Below are 7,491 nucleotides of genomic sequence, written 5' to 3'. Positions count from 1 at the left end.
ATTTCATGCAATGAAAAGACGCGGGGAAGGGAAGGATGGTTCTATTGCGTTGAAATTGGACATGAATAAGGTGTATGATAGAGTTGAATGGGAATTTTTGAGGCATGTGATGTGTAAACCTTCAATCATGCATGGATTAATCGTATGCAAAGTTGTCTTGACAGTGTTTCATTCTTCTCTTTCAAAATTAACGGAGAGATAACTGGTTCGATCCGGCCTTCCCGTGGTTTGCGCCAAGGGGATCCTATTTCTCCTTATCTATTTCTTTTATGTGAAGAGGCCTTTTCCACCTTACTTTCAAAGGCTACAAGGGATGGTCTAATTCATGGTGCAAGGGTTTGTATAGGAGCTCCTCGTGTTTCTCATTTGTTCTTTGCTGATGCCAGTCTTCTATTTGCAAAGGCAAACTCAGACGAATGCTCTATGGCTGCTGATATTATCAGTCTTTACGAGAGGGCATCGGGTCAAAGAGTTAATCTTAATAAGTCTGAAGTCGCTTTTAGCAATGGCGTTTCGGTTGACAAGAGATGGAAAATTATTGAGACCCTTGGAATGAATGAAGTTGACAAACATGAGAAATACCTTGGACTTTCGACTATCATTGGTAGATCAAAAAGGGCCACTTTCGCTCTCCTTAAAGAAAGAATTTGGAAAAAGATGCAAGGGTGGAAAGAGAAGTTGTTGTCTAAGCCTGGGAAGGAGATCCTTATCAAAGCATTAGCATAGGCGATTCCCAAGTATATAATGAGTATTTTCCGAATCTTGGATGGTTTACTTGATGAAATTCAATCTTGTATGGCAAAATTTTGGTGGGGCGTTAAGAATAATGAAAGGAGGATGCATTGGAAGTCATGGGATAGTTTGTGCTTACCAAAGACCTTGGGTGGAATGGGGTTTAGAGACCTTAAGTGCATTAATCAAGTTGGCAAAACAATATTGGAGACTTCTTGTTGACCAAGGCTCACTTCTTTTTCAGGTTTTGAAGGCAAGATATTTTAAACATCATGACGTATTGGATGCATATAGGGGGGTTCGACCCTAGCTACTCATGGCGCAACTTGTGGGTGCTAAATCTTTACTAAAGGAAGGCTTGCAATGGAGGATTGTCTTATTTTCTCTTTGTGCTATTTGACTAGCTATTAATGGTCTATGGATATTTGGTTCGTAATTTGTTGGATAAAGCTAATTCAATTTACGGGGTACCTGTTTATTATTTTTGGTTTTGGTGATGCAAACTAATTGAAAACTAAAGTGTAAAGTAGAAACAAAATGGATCTAGGAAGGTTTTTGGTTTCATGGTGGTATTTTGCATACAAATGAATCTACTTAACACTTTGTCTCATTTCTCACTCTTCTTCCTTTCTCCTATTCTACATTACAACAATAAATTATTAATACTTATTTCTTTTATTTCATTAATCACTTATTTGTTTGATTAAATAAGTTTGGTGGGGACAAGAAATTTTGCGAACATGATTTTTCTACTGTTAATCGTGTTACTGAAGTTACTATCAAGCCTAGCACCAAATTCTCTCATTGTGTACTAAAGTTCTGAAATACTTTAATTTTTTTGGATACATTAAATAAATTTCAAGTACTTTAATCTTCTTTGGGAGCTGGTTCATGTGGGGTTTGTATGCTTTGCGTCATCTCAATATTGGAACATTGTAAAGTGATGAATTTGGTTTGTTTGAATGAGCTTTTTGTAGATTTGAATTGTGATGTAAATGTAAATGTAAATGTAAATGATTTTTGTTATTATTTTTAGGAAAATGCTATTTCCATATAAGAGGCTATAAAAGAAAATACCTTCTTCGGCTTTTTTTTTTTTACTCGTTACACTTTGACCAAAAAGCTCACAATTGGGCGTTGTGATCAATGCATCTGTTTTCAGGTTTTACGGTGAGAGGATTCAAGTCGAGGTGGAGATTTGTGAAAATATGCCTTGAATCGTTATTGTAGAGCTATCTAAGATTTGGCGACTCACGAATTGCAGCACGACTCGCGGCCGAATCGCCAAGAGGTTACCGCGACTCGCGGCAGCCACCGCGACTCGCGGCAGCCACCGCGACTCGAGCTTTTGCGAGAATTCTTCGACGCATGTTTTAGTTAAGAGTTATTAGCCGGGTTAAATTCCTATTTAACCTAATGTCATTTATTCGACTAAGATAGCCTATATAACATCTGTAACTCTGTTTTTCTCATATCATCGATCATCAATAAAATATTCTCTCTCTGCCGTGGACGTAGCCAAATTGGTGAACCACGTAATTATGTTGTCCGATTTTATTGTTTAAGCATTCGTTATTTGTTTCTCTCTCACGTCCGTTATAACATGATGAGTCGTCAAAAGAATCACACAAAAGTTGCATCTTTAATTTGGAGGATGAATTGACTTTAACAAGAAGAAGATCCATACACAGCTATTCAGTCGATCAAAGAGCTGTCATATACATGTTTTTAGCTGTATGCATGCCTTTGCAAGACCCATAATTTCAAGTAGTGGTTAGTGAAATTATTAGCTTAGGGATCACAAATATTCCATTCAAAAAAAAAAAAGATGGCAACTCAAAGATCAAGCAAGAACAAATATAATAAAAAAGATGGTTTTGATATGCAGATAGTTTGTCAGCCCCCCTTATCACCTAACCTTAATTTTTTGAATCTTAGTTTTTCAAGATCTCATACAAGCGATTCAACATAAAATTACCAGCAAGTGGATGAGTAAGAGAGTCGTGGATGCATACAAATCCAAAGTTTTTTTAATTCTCATTTTTACAACTAGAGTCCAACTATATATGTACTTCCCCATGATGTTATATATCGTCAAGGTTTCAATTTGACGCTACTCTCATACATCATATATAAACCTAACAAAAATTCAAGTACACATGTCTAGAAGCTAAAATAAAGCTAAATCATGATAATCAGCTAAGTGACTAGATAATAGATAATAACATATCATGATAAGAAAGAGAACATTGTTGGAAGGATCCTATAAAGCATACCATCATCAAAAATTAATGGTAAGGAATTAGTATAATACAGATCTATATTGGAAAATGAACAAAATGATAAGCAACTTATCATAAAAGTGATTGTACCATTCCCACAACATCAAAAGAAATAATGTTTTGCATTTTTGCAAACTCGATCATATTTATGGGAAACACATGTTGATACATGTGGTGTAGATCTTCAAGTGGAAACCGCTCCTATAATGAAAATAGAACATAGGTCACTTTCATTAAGTGTAAAAAATTTATTTTAGAGCAATAATGATCTTGTTATGCGGTAAACACTAAGCCTTATCAAATTCTACGAATAAAGCATGTTAGAGACAGAACATGTAAAAATTGACGGATCTCTTGTTGAACTTTTAAGAGGATTATCTTCAAGTATTGATGATAGGTAAGTTCATTACATAACATACCAAAATTTAGCTTTTTTTTTTTTTTTTTACAGGAAAAATAATAATTTCATTAAGGGATAGCCAAACGGCACTTACAATCAATTCCTGAGAAATTGAAAATTCCAACATAGGTATATAGCAACTTAGAACTAAATACATCGCAAATTTGATAAAAAATAGCCTTAATAAAAACTTCATCTGAAGCAATACAATCTATGAGTTCGCCCTGATTCGGCGTAACTTCCGCTGATGCATAGTCGTTTGGGTGAAAATATTTCCGTGGTCTTCTAGATCCTTACAGAAAATAATGATTGTTTGATCTTCCTTCTTCATTAGACGAACAAAAAAAGAAATGGAACATCCTAAAATAAATACCATCTTAATAATGGGATATACTTATTGTTAGCAATTAAAAAGGTTTTTGGGGCTTCCCACCAGTACGAACACCAGTAGAAGCCCCTACAAAGATTCACAATTGAGACCAAGAAGAAAAGTGATGAAAAAACAAAGAGAAAGAATGAAGGAAAAACCATCAAGAAAAAGAAGAAAACCTAGCGACGGAGCTAGGAAAAAACCCTCCCAAGGAGAAACCATTGAGAGAAAAAATCTTCTCAAGAAGAAACCCTAGAGGGAACCTACCAAAATTTAGCTATGAAACAGTATACATATAAGCCAAACCACAATTGAAAATTAAATGACTTACTTCAGTATCTTTGAAGGCGTGCCGAAAAGAATCTCGAATACGAGTCAATCCCTGCTCTAATCTGGGTTGAGGAGTTGCTCCTGATGCATTTGAACGCCGAATACTCGATGGCGCAACCTGTGTGCCTGTCTTTCAGTTATTATTTTTTGTTTTATAGTCTTTATCACCTGTGGCTATCAATCTCATCAAAGTAGAGATATTTGAATCATGCATCCTTTTGGGAGGATCCATAGGAGCATACATAGAACTATCAAGATTTGGGTGAAAAAAAACATTCTGAAAGGTAGGATAAATTGATGTTCCACTCTTCATATAATCATGCAAAAGACTCAAATACATGATCCATATCTTCACATCCCAAAACACCACATTTTCAAAAATAGAGTTTATATTAATGCACAATAAAAACCAAATCATTAGACCCGTTTATGAGATTTTGGAAGCCCAAAAACATGGCAACTCCATCAAGCAAAGTATGGTAAAGTTAATCCAAAACTTCCTTGCACAATTCCAGAAGAGATGAACACTTATCCAAGATCAATGCTTTTAATGCAGCTTCCTCTGTTGCATCCAGACAAGATTGTACATCAGTATGCAGTCCTGTCGCCCCGCCAGAAAGAGATGTGAGTTAATTGATTCATATGCTAGTTGAACTTATTTTTATAAAATTAAAAACAAAAATGAGTACAAGCTTTTTCAACTACTTTTAAAATCCAAATCATTACAACTTCAGTAATTACAACTGATAAATACAGCACAGGTAAAGTCCTGTTGTTTCATTTCATTTCGAAATACAGGAATTGTATTAACCATCAAATAAGTATAGAATTACTCGACTCGACCCAAAGTCCTGTCTCCTCCCTTGAAAGCTTCATTTAGTAAGATGCAGAACATTTTACAATGGAAATTACAATTAAAAAGCTACTCTGAAAAAAGATATGAAGAAAACAGGGAAAGAAAAGGGAGAAAATAGATAAGGAGAGAATAAAAGTTTGATAAGATCAAAGGTAATAATCCCTTGTACTCTATATTTCAAAGAAAAATGATTTTCCTTTACACAATAGCTTCTATTTCTCTTAGGCTCCGTTTGGTAGGGTGTAAAACGTTTTTCTGGAGAAGTGTTTTCCTCTATTTTCAGTTTCACATTGTTTGGCTGGCAAAAGAGTGTAAAATCATTTTCCAATGGGGTAAAATTACTCTCCCAATGATGGAAAACCATTTTCCTTTCAAAATGAAGGGAAAACTATTTTCCTTATCTCTCTTATACACTCCTTTCACTACCTCCTTACTTTCCCTTTTATTTTCCTTTCATTTCATCATTTTTCTTACATCGCACCAAACAACGGAAAACTAACTTTGGAATTGCGTTTTCCATTGTAAATTGTTTTCCATGAAAATCATTTTACACTGAAAATATTTTACACCCTACCAAACGGAGCCTTAATGGAATACCAATTTCCCAAACCAAACAAACACAAAAGAAGAGTAACTTATTTTCGTAGAAAATAATTTACACCCTACGAAGCACTCTAATTCATTACTAATCTTCTAAAAACAACAGTACAATATTAATTAGAACTAATCTTTCTGCTAAGACGTTTCTTTTATTGAAAAACGAATGAAAATCTAATAAAATATAAATTCCCAACCACAACCTATATAGTATATATACAATCAAGCAAAGGAAATCTTACCAGAAATTTGAGCTTCTTTGGCAAAGGTTCATCGTCGGAACTTTCACTTCCTGACCCCAACATCGACATCCTGTTATGTTTCATGATATCACCTATGTTGAACAACAATAATTTTTAATTATTATAAAAAAATAATAAATAAAAGAATACTGAATATAAATAAACAAATTCAGAATAATTACTAAGTTGTCATGAATTGTTTACTAATGGAGAAACCCGCCTACCAATGATATTTTGGTTTGGTGCTTAAGATCGAACTGTTGTGAACGATAATATAGATCGAAAAAAACAAAAAAAAGCTGTCTTCAAAATTCGTCAATAAAAAAGGTATTTCCTCAAATTAGTAGAAATGTGATGGGATGATCATGGGATTGGATAGGTTGCTGACCTTTGGCCCTCGATCAAACAAAAGATAGAGAAGAGTTTTACAATGTAAATTTGTAATTGAAATGTTAGGGTTTAGGTTTAATGACCCCTCTTAAGTTTTATTTCACTCCTTTTCTTTTAATGGGATAATTCACTGTTTTAATATTTGAATTCATATTATTTTTCCATCCTTTTTTTTCAATTTCTATAGATTTAATGAAAACAAGTACTCTGTCAAAAAAAAAAAAAAAAAAAAAAAGTACTCCATCCATCCCAAAATATAGTTCTCATTTCATTTTGCACAGTCTTCAAGACGTACCTTTGATGTACGATATCTTCTATTTCTTATTAGTAAAAAATATAAAAAGTTGATATTACGAATTTAATTTATACATTAAGACGAATCTAACAAGATCTCTCATGAATATGTTTTTTTTTGATACATTAGTAAGAATATTTGGTCAAAATTTTAAAATTTGACTCCCAAAATAAAAATGGGAACTATACCTTATGCACATTTGGATAAAGATGAAAACAATTTTGGAATTCAAGCAACTTACTGAAACACATTACACTGCAACAGATTATGAATGAAAAAAATTAATCCAATAGAATAAATGATGAAAAATTAAACAAATTACACTTATACTCATCATATTATGTATGAATTTGATGAGGTTCAAGACAACTACATATAGCACAAGAAGTTCTTGAAGTGGTTTTTATAATTCTTGAAACTTCCCTAAAGTTCTTTTATTTTTTAAGATTTTTTATGAGTTTTAGTGTTTTCTTACAAGTTTGTTTTGAGTAAATCAAGAAGTCTTGTAAGCTAATTATACTTGTTCCTAGAGTTTAATTAGTTAGGAAAACATAACTTAGACATCGTTAAGATCAAGATCAATCACGTAGAATTGTCTTGCAATGTAAGTCTTTGCAATCGGTTTCAAACGCTGGAAAACTATCAGGCAATGGCTTAGAATAAGGGCAAGGCTGTTCCACTCGTTGGACTCCCATTGGCTGGGAGCTGATCACATGAACTGTTTTGCCAGACAACACTATTTGCAACTGTTGTTTTACCTAGTTTAAGCTTAGACCCGTTCAGTTCACCTTATTAAAAAATGTTCAATTTTAATCAATTTCAAAAACTGTAAAAAATTAAGTTCACCAAAAATCAATTTAGCAAAATTTAGTGAAAAACAACAAAACTTAACTTTTTTTGGGCAAGTTAATAAAAAGGGAAACCAATCAGTTCAATAAAAATAAGTTCAGTATCAATTTTAGTCCCTTCTAATAAATTCTAATCACCAAAATTCAAA

Source organism: Beta vulgaris, chromosome 4, assembly GCF_026745355.1.
Source record: "Beta vulgaris subsp. vulgaris cultivar EL10 chromosome 4, EL10.2, whole genome shotgun sequence".
Lineage (NCBI taxonomy): Eukaryota > Viridiplantae > Streptophyta > Magnoliopsida > Caryophyllales > Amaranthaceae > Beta > Beta vulgaris.
This window is presented reverse-complemented; position numbering follows the sequence as displayed.